Below are 16,173 nucleotides of genomic sequence, written 5' to 3'. Positions count from 1 at the left end.
TCATTTTGGTGTAAGGAAATGTATATTTCATGTTTAAAAAAAGGAATTTTTTTTCAGACTTTGGGGTGTCAGAGACGGATTAATTCTATTTCCATTATTTATGGGGAAAATTAAATCGACCAACGTTAAACTTGATTAACGGCAAGCTCTCTGGAACGGATTAATGCTGTTGGTTGATGGTCCACTGTATATACAATGCTTCAAACATAGGTATACACTGGTTCAGCCAAATTCGAAAGAGAACCATTTAACAAACTCAGAGAGTCTTGAAACCTAACACTGCCTATGTCCACTCTCAAAAATCTTAGTTCTTGTTTCGAATAAAGCTCAATTTCATATTTATCAACTGTTAATTACTTTAAAATTACTCCTAAACTGTATGACATGTTTTGACATAAAAGTAATAACTTATCTCTCTTATCCTTACATTGCAAATTGCTATGAACACAATATGCACCAATATAGTTACTGAATTTTAAGGTGTGATCATGGTGCCTATGCTTGTTTTTGGTATCTGGGAAAGAAATATCGCATAATTCACATGTGCTTACGAATCGAATCCCACCTTATCCTCCTCTGTCATCTTGATATTGTAATACTGATATTGTAATACTGGAGAATGAAGCAGGATAAATCCTGCTTCATTCTCCATTGACATTTAAAATGAAATGATCAGCAGCATCCTTTCCCTTATAACTCTTCAGGCTATTTGACCTCTGTGATCAAATATAACAACAGGCAATGGACTTATGGTGAGCTTCATTTTTGTCTGCAGGGGAAATATGATCAAGAGCACATTCGAAACTAGGACTCAAGTTTTTGAGAGTGGACATAGGCAGTGTTAGGTTTCAAGACCCTGTGAGTTTGTTAAATGGTTCTCTTTCGAATTTAGCCGATCAACATATCAAGGCTGGCAAATCATTGAAATATACTGAGGCTATACTGAAAGATGTGCCCAAGGAAATGTTGCCATTATTGTGCAAAGACAAACGGGTCTTATGCTATGATTATATTGACAGTTTGAAGAGACTTGATGAAACAAAGCTACCGAGTAAAGACTTTTTTTTTTTTAATTCATTGAGAAATAGTGAAATTAGCTAGGAAGATTTTGAACACGCCTTGAAAGTATTCCAGCTGGGAAATTGCAAGACACATGGAGATTACTTGATGTTGTATCTAAAGACAGTGTCAGATTGTTAGCTGATGCCTTCATGGAATGGTGTACAACACTCAAAGATATTTACACACTTGATGTTAGCAATTACATCAGCTTACCCTCTTTCAGTTGGGATGCATTCTTGTTAAAAACTAAAGTGAAATTAGATATGTTATATTCTCATGAATTATATGATCTGATTAGAAGGAATCTCAGAGGGGGATTCACATGTGCAGTTAGTCAGTATACCGAAGTAGATAAACCCTTAATTAACCCAATTTTGATGTTGAGAGTGGGATAGGTACACATATTTCATATCTAGGCTTTAATTCTCTATGCCAGTGCTATGGTTGAAGCCCTTCTGCGAATGAGGAAAAGAATGCTTTCCTTGATTTGGAGTTAACTAATGTGTCATGTGAGGGCAAAAAGGGATATTGGATTGAATGTGATATTAAACCTGTGAACCCTGAGGTAGCTAGATGCACAGATGAACTCCGCTCGATACTGTCACACACGAATGTATCAGAAGAGATGTTACCTTCTTACTGCAAATCTGTTTTGAAAAATGAAGGTAGAAAGATACCTAAATCTAATATAAAATTATCTAGTGAGTTTGGAATTGCTTCAACTTTTAATGGAACTTGGGTTGGAGGTGGAAAAGGTACATGCAGTATGGATATATACTCAGTCAAAATTTTTAGAGCCCTTTATAAAAACTTATATTGAGCAGAGAACGGCCACACAATGCCCCATCAAGTCTAAAGCTTTCAAACTAACCAATAATGCCATTTATGGGAAATCATTGCTTAATATCACAAAGTATGATGAGTCTTATAGATACAGTGGATCCTCAATAATCGTAAGGCTCGAAAGTCGTAATTTTCGAAAATCATAACGTTATTTTCGTTAAAACATTGACTCGTGAATTGTCGTTTGACTCACAAATAGTCATTCGTCTGGGAAGTGTACACACAGCCCCGAGCCACCTCATACTCCATTCCCAGCCAGTGTGCCATTGTTTATCAGTGAATGAGGATGATCCCACGAGTTCATACAATACATTTCATAATATTCCACTCGTTTTAGTGCTTGCAACTGATAAATAAGTCACCATGGCTCCAAAGAAAGCTTCTAGTTTCAGCCCTTTGGTAAAGAATGTGAGAAACACACATAACTTAAGAAAAAGTTTGTAGAAAAATACGAAGGTGGTGGTGGTAGAGTGGTAGCAGTTGTGATAGTGGTAGAGGGTGGTAGTGATGGTGATAGAGGGTGGTAGCAGTTGTGATAGTGGAAGAGGGTGGTAGAGGGTGGTAGCAGTTGTGATAGTGGTAGAGGGTGGTAATGACGGTGGTAGAGGCTGGTAGTGGTTGTGATAGTGGTAGAGGGTGGTAGTGACGGTGGCAGAGGCTGGTAGTGGTTGTGATAGTGGTAGAAAGTGGTAGTGATGGTGGTAGAGAGTGCCTTTTTCAGTGATTTAGCGATTCTACCAACTCCTCCAATGTTGTTAGAGTTATAAAGGGCTACAGAAAACACCACCGCTTCAGCTGCTGCTTCACCACCATTATGGACGGCTTACTCTCAGTGGCCCTTATACACCCAACAACAACACCTCTCGTGACATACATAATGACTTATTTTATTCATTCTAGAGTATATTCCGTGTTTCTATGTTATTAATATTGTTTATTAATAACATAGAAACATGGAATGGTGTAGAGTTGATGTTAGTGTCATATTCTCCAACAATAAACTCGCCTCCCCTCTCTCTGCACCATCTGCCATAAACCAACAAAAGTCTTCAATAAAAGGTAAGTGTGATGTTAAATGTTCATTTATACATTTTATTAGTGCTTTACATTTACAATGGACCCCCGCCTTACGAACGCACCACGTTACGTTAAATCCGCCATACAAAGCATTTGAACGCAAAAATATTGCCTCGCCTCAAGATAAAAAACTCGCCTTACATGATTCATCCAGGACACATCCCACATGTGGCCTCAGCGCCAGTGCTTACAAGCCAGCCAGTGCGGTCGCATCTACTCATACATTCGGTACATTTCACATTATCCCAGTGCTTTTAGTGCTTGTAACTGCAAAATAAGTCACCATGGACCCCAAGAAAGCTTCTCGTGCCATCCCTGTGGTAAAAAGGGCGAGAATTAGCATGGAATTGAAAAAAGAGATTAAGGAAATGTGTGCAAAGTGGGTTGAACTGCAAACCTTTACGGATGAAAATCACCCTGACACAGCTACTGCAAGCTGTGTTGGCAACCTGTACAATGACAATATTATGGCCCATTTTAGGAAAGTCTTAAAGGAATGGGAGGCACAGAGCTCTATGGACAGATTTGTTGTGTGATAGAGGTACAGTGACTCTCAAGCTGGTCCTAGTGGCATTAACCCTTCCAGGGTCCAGAGGCCAAATTTCAAAGGGTGCACCAGTGTCCAAGAATTTTCAAAAAAATAACTTTTTTATTTTTTCTTATGGAATGGTTAGAGAATCTTTTTCTGAAGGTAATAAAACAAAAAGTACAAAATTTGGTGGAAAATTGACGGAATTATGCTCTTGTGAATTTTGGTGTGTCAGCGATATTTACGCATCGGCGATTTTGCCAAATCTGACTCCCATTTTAGGCCAATTACATTATTCCAGTCGACCAAATTCTTAGTTATTTCACTAGTATTACTTCTATTCTATCGACTGAGCACAAGAAATTGCCAAATCAACTGTTTCAACTACAAAATAAAGTGATTGGAAATTGGTAATTTGGCCAATTTAATGCAAAGTTCTAAACATTCTAATTTCGAAATAGGGTCCAGAATAAACAATGCAGGCATTCCTGGAACTAAACTAACATTTCCTCTGTTCATTATTTACATTTTCAGGCTTTACAAATGAATTCCATTTTGATTTTTTATTCACATAAGGAATTTTTATTCAAACCAAAAAATAGAAGATTTACTGTTATGCAATATTGTAATAATTGTATAAATAATGTCACCACATTTGTGAACGTATATATTAGACTTGCCAGCTGGCGTGTATTAGATGTGCAAGGTCATTTGCCTGTACCCTACTCCACATTGCACAAATCTCCTTCCCTCCCTCTTCCTCCTCCTCTGAAGCAATTTCCTCAGCTGTCTGTTGCATGAAACTTTTGCAGCTTTTCAGTGGTTAGCTCTTCATTATGGTCCCCCACCAACTCTTCCACATCCTCGCCACTCACATCCAACCCCAAGGAATTCCCCAATGCCACAATACATTCCACAACAGGCATAGGGTCGACAGGGTCAGCCTCAAACCTTTCAAAATCCTTCTTTTGGACACATCCTGGCCATAATTTTCTCCAAGCAGTGTTCAAAGTCCTGGAAGTCACTCCCTGCCAAGCCTTACCATAAGGCTTATGCAGTTGTAGATACTGAAGTGATTCCTCCAGAACTCTCTTAGGGTTAATTCAGTGCTTTCATGTAGAGTTTTTTGAAGTTTGAAGTGCCCTGCTTGTCCATGGGCTGGATGAGAGGAGTGGTGTTAGGAGGCAAGAACTTCACTGTTATAAAACTGAAATCCCTAGACAATTTGTCTACCAAGTTTGGAGGATGAGCAGGAGCATTGTCCAGTACCAGGAGGCACTTGAGTGACAATTTATTTTCCTGTAGGTATTTTTTCACACTCAGGCCAAACACTTCAAGGACCCAGTCAATGAAAATTTGCCTTGTGACCCATGCCTTATTGTTAGACCTCCACATCACGCACAATCTACTCTTGACGACATTGTTTCTCTTGAACACACTGGGATTTTCAGAGTGATACACCAGTAAAGGATTCACTTTTACATCCCCACTAGCATTACCACAGAGCAAGACAGTTAGCCTGTCTTTCATAGGCTTGTGTCCTGGTCCTGGTAGTGCCTTTTCCTCCTGTGTGATGTAGGTCCTCTTGGCATTTTCTTCCAAAAGAGGCTTGCTTCATCACAATTGAACACTTGTTGGAGGATGAATCCTTGAGCCTCTACATAGTCCTTGAATTCATGCATGAATTTTTCAGCTGCACGTTTGCCTGAACTTGCAGCCTTGCCATGGCTTGCAACATTGCGTATATCACTACACTTCTTGAAGCTGTCAAACCAGCCTCTGCTGGTCTTAAATTCATTAACAGCAGCACTTGTTCCAGGCATTTTCTTTACGAGATCCGAGTGCAACTGCCTCACCTTTTCACAAATGATTGTCTCTGAAACACTATCTCCCACTAATTGTTTATCGTTGATGCACACCAACAACTTCTCAACATCTTCGATTGTCTGTAATCTATTTTTTGGTAGCATATCTACCCCTTTCACAACATCAGCTTCCTTGATTTCTTTTTTCTTCGACAGGATGGAACTGATGGTTGATTTGTTTTTGCCATACAACATGACAAGTTCCAGCACACTCATACCACTTTTGTATTTTTTGATAATCTCTTTCTTCAATTCTATCATGTTTCTCACTTTCTTTACCACAGGGCAGGCACTAAAAAGTTTCTTTGGGCCCATGATTAATTATGTAGCAGTCGCACTCAATCAACAAACAAAAAAACAATGGATTATTGTGAAATGTTTGGATGAATGCGCAAGGTAATGTTCACTCGAGGAGAAGCAAAGCCAGACTGACTCACAACACATGCGTGGGGGGCTTTGTGTGGGTGCGCGTAGACGGACAGGTCTGGCACAACGGCTGAAACTCAAGTTACTGTTCAAAATTCAAGACAAAATTTAGCCGAAAAAAGTAACCAAAACTCAAAACGGCCGAAACCTGGGGTGGCCAAAACTCGAGGTTCCACTGTATACAGTGGAACCTCAAATATCGAACTTTCTTCGGTCCAGAAGGCTGTTCGAGTGCCTTTACCGAATGAATTTATTCCCATCAGGAATAATATAAATTAGATTAGTCCATTTCAGACCCTCAAAAATACACTTATAAAAGCACTTACAAAAATACACTTACATAATTGGTCGTGTTGGGAGCAGTTCGATTTTTGAGGCTCCACTGTATATTTTTTTTTTTTTATTATCACACCGGCCGATTCCCACCAAGGCAGGGTGGCCCGAAAAAGAAAAACTTTCACCATCATTCACTCCATCACTGTCTTGCCAGAAGGGTGCTTTACACTACAGTTTTTAAACTGCAACATTAACACCCCTCCTTCAGAGTGCAGGCACTGTACTTCCCATCTCCAGGACTCAAGTCCGGCCTGCCGGTTTCCCTGAATCCCTTCATAAATGTTACTTTGCTCACACTCCAACAGCACGTCAAGTATTAAAAACCATTTGTCTCCATTCACTCCTATCAAACACGCTCAAGCATGCCTGCTGGAAGTCCAAGCCCCTCGCACACAAAACCTCCTTTACCCCCTCCCTCCAACCCTTCCTAGGCCGACCCCTACCCCGCCTTCCTTCCACTACAGACTGATACACTCTTGAAGTCATTCTGTTTCGCTCCATTCTCTCTACATGTCCGAACCACCTCAACAACCCTTCCTCAGCCCTCTGGACAACAGTTTTGGTAATCCCGCACCTCCTCCTAACTTCCAAACTACGAATTCTCTGCATTATATTCACACCACACATTGCCCTCAGACATGACATCTCCACTGCCTCCAGCCTTCTCCTCGCTGCAACATTCATCACCCACGCTTCACACCCATATAAGAGCGTTGGTAAAACTATACTCTCATACATTCCCCTCTTTGCCTCCAAGGACAAAGTTCTTTGTCTCCACAGACTCCTAAGTGCACCACTCACTCTTTTTCCCTCATCAATTCTATGATTCACCTCATCTTTCATAGACCCATCCGCTGACACGTCCACTCCCAAATATCTGAATACGTTCACCTCCTCCATACTCTCTCCCTCCAATCTGATATTCAATCTTTCATCACCTAATCTTTTTGTTATCCTCATAACCTTACTCTTTCCTGTATTCACCTTTAATTTTCTTCTTTTGCACACCCTACCAAATTCATCCACCAATCTCTGCAACTTCTCTTCAGAATCTCCCAAGAGCACAGTGTCATCAGCAAAGAGCAGCTGTGACAACTCCCACTTTGTGTGTGATTCTTTATCTTTTAACTCCACGCCTCTTGCCAAGACCCTCGCATTTACTTCTCTTACAACCCCATCTATAAATATATTAAACAACCACGGTGACATCACACATCCTTGTCTAAGTCCTACTTTTACTGGGAAAAAATTTCCCTCTTTCCTACATACTCTAACTTGAGCCTCACTATCCTCGTAAAAACTCTTCACTGCTTTCAGTAACCTACCTCCTACACCATACACTTGCAACATCTGCCACATTGCCCCCCTATCCACCCTGTCATACGCCTTTTCCAAATCCATAAATGCCACAAAGACCTCTTTAGCCTTATCTAAATACTGTTCACTTATATGTTTCACTGTAAACACCTGGTCCACACACCCCCTACCTTTCCTAAAGCCTCCTTGTTCATCTGCTATCCTATTCTCCGTCTTACTCTTAATTCTTTCAATTATAACTCTACCATACACTTTACCAGGTACACTCAACAGACTTATCCCCCTATAATTTTTGCACTCTCTTTTATCCCCTTTGCCTTTATACAAAGGAACTATGCATGCTCTCTGCCAATCCCTAGGTACCTTACCCTCTTCCATACATTTATTAAACAATTGCACCAACCACTCCAAAACTATATCCCCACCTGCTTTTAACATTTCTATCTTTATCCCATCAATCCCGGCTGCCTTACCCCCTTTCATTTTACCTACTGCCTCACGAACTTCCCCCACACTCACAACTGGCTCTTCCTCACTCCTACAAGATGTTATTCCTCCTTGCCCTATACACGAAATCACAGCTTCCCTATCTTCATCAACATTTAACAATTCCTCAAAATATTCCTTCCATCTTCCCAATACCTCTAACTCTCCATTTAATAACTCTCCTCTCCTATTTTTAACTGACAAATCCATTTGTTCTCTAGGCTTTCTTAACTTGTTAATCTCACTCCAAAACTTTTTCTTATTTTCAACAAAATTTGTTGATAACATCTCACCCACTCTCTCATTTGCTCTCTTTTTACATTGCTTCACCACTCTCTTAACCTCTCTCTTTTTCTCCATATACTCTTCCCTCCTTGCATCACTTCTACTTTGTAAAAACTTCTCATATGCTAACTTTTTCTCCCTTACTACTCTCTTTACATCATCATTCCACCAATCGCTCCTCTTCCCTCCTGCACCCACTTTCCTGTAACCACAAACTTCTGCTGAACACTCTAACACTACATTTTTAAACCTACCCCATACCTCTTCGACCCCATTGCCTATGCTCTCATTAGCCCATCTATCCTCCAATAGCTGTTTATATCTTACCCTAACTGCCTCCTCTTTTAGTTTATAAACCTTCACCTCTCTCTTCCCTGATGCTTCTATTCTCCTTGTATCCCATCTACCTTTTACTCTCAGTGTAGCTACAACTAGAAAGTGATCTGATATATCTGTGGCCCCGTATTATGTAAACATAAAAGGACTGATAAAAAAATTTTCATTACCATGTTTTTTATTAATAAAAGCCTAAATACTTATTATGTGCTCAGACCGTGCAATATATCTTATACGGCCAATATCGGCTATGTGGTTATACAGGTCCATGTCCCTTTATCCAAAATTCTGAAATTTGAAAAGTTCCAAAAACTGAAGTTTTTTCATGGAGTGTGGAGCGTCAGTCATCTCCATGTTGGGTCACACCACCATGTGAAGGCGTTGAGAATAATTCTGAAATTCAAGAAGTTCTGAAATTCAAAATGATACAGTCCCCAAGGGTTTCAGATAAAGGGATGTGAACCTATATAAACAAGGAAATAAATGACTTAAGAGTGGTTACTACACACAATAGAAGTAGGAATAATAAAAGTAGGACATAAAACTACAGAGAAGGAGATAAGTATTTGAGGGTGTTGACATCAACCACAAAAATTCCAAAAGATGCAAACTGAATAGTAATTATATTTCTGTGCACTTAAAAAGGTCTTAAACTAAAGGCAAACATAAGTTGGGGGAAAAATGTTGATTCAAGGAAATGGAGCACACCCTCCAAGATACATCATTAATACAAAAATAAAAATGAAATTTGGCACCCCCACAAAACTTTGTTCCGAGAAAATGGAGCAGAAGCAATCCAGGAGGCAGAGCTCAACCCGACTGCTCTGGGATTGGAGACTGCTCTGAAGAAAAGTACACTACTATCGGTTAAGTTGCATTTCCTTTAAGCAAATACTAAAAATAGTTCTTACCCTTAATTTTACACATAAAAAAAATAATTTTTGGTTTCTGTTCTTCTGTCTCTGTGTGATGCAGTCTACTCTTGATAAACGTTTTCCATTTCTTTAACGAATTTTTATTTTTTGTTTTTGTGAAAGCCTGAAACCCCTGAGACATTGTGTGATTGTTGGAAATGGTATTAACCCTTTCATGGTCGACAGGCCCTCTCCTAAAGTTGTTCTCAGGGTCAGAATTTAAAAAAAAAAAAAAAAAAAAAAACTTATGAAATGATAATTTTATCTTTTCCTGATCATAATGACACCAAAAGTATGAAATTTGATGGTAAACTTACGGAATTATGCTCTTTCAAAGTTAGCAGTCTCGACTATGTTTACGCATCAGCGATTTCACCCACTTTGAGCCCTATTTTTGGCCAATTCCAATGTACCAGTTGACAAAAATCATAACTATTTTACTAGAACTCCATTTTTTCTATCGAATAAGTGCAAGAAACCACCCATTTACTGATTTCAACTATCCAATAAAGTGGTCAGAAATTGGCAATTTTGTCAATTTCACACTAATTTCAAAAGATGCCAATTTCCAAATAGGGTCCAGAATAAACCAGACAGACATTCCTGGCACTAAAATAAAAAAAAATTTCTGTTCATTAATCTCATCCCCAGGCCTCTCTTACATTTCTTTTGTTTTCCACCTTGAATTTGTATTCTCACAAAAAAAAAAAATAGAAGATTTACTGTTATGCAGAAATAGAAATGGTATAAATAATATCAGCGCAAACTTGTGAAAGAATATTAGACTCACCAGTTGACGTGTATTGGACGCGTAGCATGATTTGTTTACTTTTGAACTTTGGCAAAAAGCGAACATTTCTGCTACTTTGAGCTCAATTTCAAGATACTTTTCATTATGAAATCAATCATAATCATCTCAATTTCTGTAATATGTCTTCCATTCTATAAAATGAGACCAGGAAAACTAGAATACAACCATAAATAGCATACAAAAATACACTGCAAATTCACTGTTTTAAAGCAAAAACACGGTCGGAATTTTTTTTTTCCGATTATGCACTGTGTGCTGCAAGATTTTTTTTATATTGTGCACACTGACCACATAGACCCATTCTTTCATATATAGGCCTACCAGCTTTCTTTCACTAGATTTGAAGGTGCTAGAAAATATGTGTACTAGTACAGCACCAACCCTGGCGTGCAAGCCGTACTAGTACAGCACCAACCCTGAAAGGGTTAAATACCAACAAGTTGAAGATCAAGACACCTGTGCAACAGCTGGGTATCTTTATTGATGAAGTGTTTCACCTATACAGTAGACTTCTTCAGTCAAATACGGAGGCAACAGTAGTAGTGAAATAAAGGTGATGTAACCAGTCCATTAACCTGGGAGAAAAAGTATTTGAGGTGGTCAGTCCCTCAGCCTGGAGAAGAGTTGAGCTCCATGGAGTTGAGCTACTACTGCTCCCTCTGTATTTGACTGAAGACGCCTACTGTGTAGGTGAAACATTTCATCAATAAAGATACCCAAGTGTTGCACATGTGTCTTAATCTTCAACTTGTGTGACTGTTCATCATCACCTGTAGAGGAGCATCTTTCTAACTTGCATCATCTCTTCCTTCTGCTTAATGAGATATGTCTGTAAGACACTTCCACTGAGCTCATCCTTTCAAGACACTGATTCATATTCATGTTTCTTATACTGCGGCAATCTTCCTAGCATATTTCAGTAAAGTCATGGCATATACTGTCCCAGGATATACTCATCATGTCATGAAAAATACCTGTGACCTGGTATATAAACACCAGGATATACTCACCATGTCATCATATAAGTGAAAGATGGCGGGTGCCCACTCCTGCAATACAAGAAACCACATTAAGTGTTGTTTCTCCCTCACTACACCACTTTCACTACATCTCCCTCACTACACCTCCCTAGTACACAATCTTCACTACACCTCCCTCACTAAGCCTTCCCTTGCATTCTCCCTGTAGGTGATCCAGGAAGGAAGGGGAGGTCATTGCCCCTGCAGTTTAGTCTCAGACCAGGAGTTCTGGTTGACTGCCTGATCAATCACCCTGTTGGTGCTAGTCATACACAATTCAATGTACAGTGGAACTCTGGTTTTCATACTGTCCGAATATCATACAATTTGTATTCAGAACACTTTTTTGGGCAAAATTTTGGTCTGGATTTCATATCTCCATCATGAAATCGTACATATCAGATGTGTCTGCCTACCCAAGATGCTGACACTCTCATGTGTACAGGTCTCAGTCTGGCTCTGTCACTGGTTGAGTGAGCATTCATTCGAAACATTCTGCAATTTTTGTGCTTGTTTATTAATTGCAACTGCGAAATAAGCCACCATGGGCCCAAAGAAAGTTCCTAGTGCCAGCCCTTTGGTAAAGAAGGTGAGAAACAAAATAGAATTTAAGAAAGAGATCATAGAAAAATACGAAAGTGGCGTACGTTCAGCCGAGCTTGCCAGGATGTATGGGAAGTTGAAATCAACAATCTGTTCCATCCTGGCAAAGAAAGTAGAAATCAAGGAAGCTGAAGTTGCAAAAGGGGTAATTATGCTAACTAAAGAGAGATCACAAACAATTGAAGATGTGGAGAAGTTGTTGTTGGTGTGGATCAACGGAAAACAGTTAGTAGGAGATAGTGTTATGGAGTCGATCATTTGCGAAAAGGCATAAGCTCTCCTCTTTCTCCCCTCCTCGCCTTCTTCCCTGAACCCTGGATGAATACTGAGATATTAGATAATATGAAACTCAGAGACCAGCTGCTAAAAAGATTTAAAGCAAACAGACAGGATATTGCAGCACTAAATGAATTCCAAAGGGTGAGGAACAGAGTACAGAGACTTATAAAAGGAGCAAAGGCAAAGCACTACTGCTCAAAAATTGAAGAGTATAAGCATAACCCCAGAAAGCTCTGGCAAAAACTAAAAGAGTTGGGGTATAGCCATAAGCCAGTAGATAGGTCTAACATAGTACTCACTATCGATAATGAGGTATGCCACGAAACATCTAAGGTGGCAAATTGCTTTATTTCATACTATACATCTGTTGCATCAACACTAGTAAGTAAACTACCAGCTGCATCAAATACCTTTAACACAGACTCTGATAAGTTTCAAACATACTATACCAATAAAGGGGTAACCCCAAACAGTTGTCAACTAGTAAGTGTATCTCATGACTTTATTCAAAAAGAACTAAGCAGGTTAAACCTAACTAAGAGCACAGGCCCTGATAACATCCCGTCTAAGTTCCTAAAAGATGGTGCTTCTGAACTGTCAATCCCTATTGCTCACATAATAAATCTATCAATCATCACTAATACTGTACCGGAGGGGTTCAAGGAGGCCAGAGTTACTCCTATCTTCAAGAAAAATAGTAGGTCTGATGTAAGCAACTATAGGCCTGTTAGTATACTCAGTATAATATCTAAAATTCTAGAGAGGGCGGTATATTCTCAAGTAGTTAAGTACCTTAATGACAACAACATTCTCCATAGCTATCAATCGGGCTTTAGAAGATCCTACTCAACCGACACCTCCTTTATTAACCCTTTGACTGTTTTCGACGTATAAATACGTCTTACGAGCCAATGTTTCTGACGTATATATACTCAATAATTCTAGCGGCTTCAAATCAAGTGGGAGAAAGCTGGTAGGCCCACATGTGAGAGAATGGGTCTGTGTGGTCAGTGTGCACCACATAAAAAAAATCCTGCAGCACACATTGCATAGAGAAAAAAAAAACTCTGATCGTTTTTTTGGAATGAAACGCCGACTTTGAGGTGTATTTTCGTATAGTATTTATCATTGTATTCGCGTTTTCATGGTCTTAGGTGATAAAATGGAAAACATATTACAGAAATAGAGATGATTTTCATTACTTTTACGATGAAAACGACCTTGAAACTGAGCTCAAAGTAGCGGAAATGTTCGATTTTTACCAATGTTCAAGAGTAAATAAATCACACCACACGTCCAATACAAGTCAACTGGGGAGTCTAATATTCTTTCACTAGTGCACTGATATTATTTATACCATTTTTACAATAATGCAGTCGTCTGCATAACAGTAAATTTTGTATTTTTTTGTATGAATAAAAAATCAAAATAGAAAGCAATAATAATATAAGAGGGGCCTAGAGATGTGACTAATAAACAGAGCATATGTTATTTTAGTGCCACGAATGTCTGCCTTGTTTATTCTGGACCCTATTTTGAAATTGGCATCATTTTTATTTTGCGTGAAATTGGCCAAATTGCCAATTTCTGACCACCATATTGGGTAGTCCAAATTAGTAAATGGGAGGTTTCTTGTACTCAGCTGATAGATAAAATGGAGTTCTAAAGAAATAGCTATGAGTTTGGTCAACTGGAACAATGGAATTGGCTGAAAATTGGGCTCGAAGTCGGCGAAATCGCCGATACGCACATGTCGCTGAGACCGCTAACTTCGCGGGAGCATAATTCCACGAGTTTTCGACCAAAGTTCGAACTTTTGGTGTCATTACCATCGGGAAAAGATTCTCTATCATTTCATAAGAAAAAATAATTTTTTTTTTTTTCAAAAATTGAGCGACATAGAATGACAGTTTCAGAGAGGGGCCTGAAACAGTCAAAGGGTTAATCTGATGGATTACCTAAGAACTGAAATGTCAAAGGGGAACCTCATAGGTATGGTAACCTTAGACCTGCAAAAGGCCTTCGATACTGTCAACCACAATATATTATGTAATAAACTTCAAGCTATCCGTATAGGTTCTGTAGACTGGTTTAAGTCCTACCTTAGCAACAGGAGACAAATAGTCAAAATCAACAAAACAGAATCAGAACCCCTGCCGATAACATGTGGAGTTCCCCAAGGTAGTATTCTGGGTCCCTTATTATTCTTATGTTATGTCAATGATATGCCTATCAGTGTCAAGTGCAAACTCCTACTGTATGCAGATGACAGTGCTCTGTTAGTGTCAGGTAAAGACCCACAAGATATTGCTAATGTTTTAACACTGGAACTAGAGTCCTGCAGCAAATGGTTAGTAGACAACAAACTATCATTACACCTAGGGAAAACTGAAGCCATTCTCTTTGGCACGAAACATAAACTGAGAAGGGTAAATAATTTTAATGTTCAATGTAATGGGGAGCCCATCACTTTGGTTTCATCAGTAAAATATTTGGGAATCCCCTTTGACCCATGCATGTCAGGAGAATTGATAGGGAACAGTGTAGTAAAGAAAGCGAATGCCAGACTGAAGTTCCTGTATAGACAAGCACAGTGTCTACCTACTGAGGCTCGCAGGACCCTATGTCTAGCCCTTATACAATGCCATATGGATTACACTTGCTCTTCTTGGTACTCTGCCTTGACAAAAAACTGAAAGATAGACTGCAAATCACCCAGAACAAAATCGTAAGATTCATCCTGGGGCTGGGACCAAGAGAACATGTAGGCCAGGATGAATTGCAGCAGTTGGATATGCTGAATGTTGAAGACAGAGTAAAACAACTGAAGCTAAATCATGTTTATAAAATTGCTCACAAACAATGTCCAGAATATCTTGCTGTCAATTTTGTCAAGGTTGGGAACCAAAGCAATCATAGTACAGTGGACCCCCGCATAGCGACTTTAATCCGTGCAAGAGGGCTCATTGTTATGCGAAATGATCGGTATGCGAATGAATTTTCCCCATAAGAAATAATGGAAATCAAATTAATCCGTGCAAGACACCCAAAAGTATGAAAAAAAAAAAATTTACCACATGAAATGTTAATTTTAATACACACAAACTGAAAAAGGCATGCACAATTACATGACACTTACTTTTATTGAAGATCTGGTGATGACTGATGGGATGGGAGGAGGGGAGAGAGAGTGTTAGTGTTTAGAAGGGGAATCCCCTTCCATTAAGACTTGAGGTGTCGAGTCCTTTTCTGGGGTTACTTCCCTTCTTCTTTTAATGCCACTAGGACCAGCTTCAGAGTCACTGGACTTCTTTCGCACAACATATCTGTCCATAGTGGCCTGTACCTCTCGTTCCTTTATGACTTCCCTAAAGTGTTTCACAACGTTATCAGTGTACATGTTGCCAACAAGGCTTGCAATAGCCGTGTGAGGGTGATTTTCATCCATGAAGGTTTGCACTTCAAGCCACTTTGCACAGATTTCCTTAATCTTTGTAGTAGGCAACTTCTTCAATTTCTCTCTCCCCTCCTCTGAACCAGTTTCCTCAGGTCTGGCCTCTTGCTGTTGAAGTTGATCTATCAGCTCATCAGTGGTTAGTTCTTCATTGTCCTCCTCCACCAACTCTTCCACATCCTCCCCACTAACCTCCAACCCCAAGGACTTTCCCAATGCCACAATGGATTCCTCAACTGGCATAATCCTCTCAGGGTTAGCCTCAAACCCTTCAAAATCCCTTTTGTCTACACATTCTGGCCACAGTTTCTTCCAAGCAGAGTTCAAGGTCTTCTTAGTCACTCCCTCCCAAGCCTTACCTATAAGGTTTACACAATTGAGGATATTAAAGTGCTCTCTCCAAAACTCTCTTAGAGTCAGTTGAGTTTCTGAGGTCACTACAAAGCACCTTTCAAACAGAGCTTTTGTGTACAGTTTTTTGAAGTTTGCAATAACCTGCTGGTCCATGGGCTGCAGGAGAGGAGTGGTATT

At 39.5% G+C, this 16,173-nt stretch overlaps 1 protein-coding gene across 1 annotated transcript in view; it reads right to left on the bottom strand.

Moving 5' to 3' along the window:
- Positions 1–16,173, bottom strand: part of LOC128688052 (stress-activated protein kinase JNK-like) — a 1,031,745-nt gene that overhangs the window by 421,467 nt on the left and 594,105 nt on the right. Inside the window, 1 exon segment of the mRNA XM_070083800.1 lies at positions 11,298–11,336. The gene's annotated coding sequence lies outside the window, so the exon portion shown is untranslated.

The sequence above is a fragment of the Cherax quadricarinatus genome, chromosome 10 (assembly GCF_038502225.1).
Source record: "Cherax quadricarinatus isolate ZL_2023a chromosome 10, ASM3850222v1, whole genome shotgun sequence".
Lineage (NCBI taxonomy): Eukaryota > Metazoa > Arthropoda > Malacostraca > Decapoda > Parastacidae > Cherax > Cherax quadricarinatus.
This window is presented reverse-complemented; position numbering and strand designations above follow the sequence as displayed.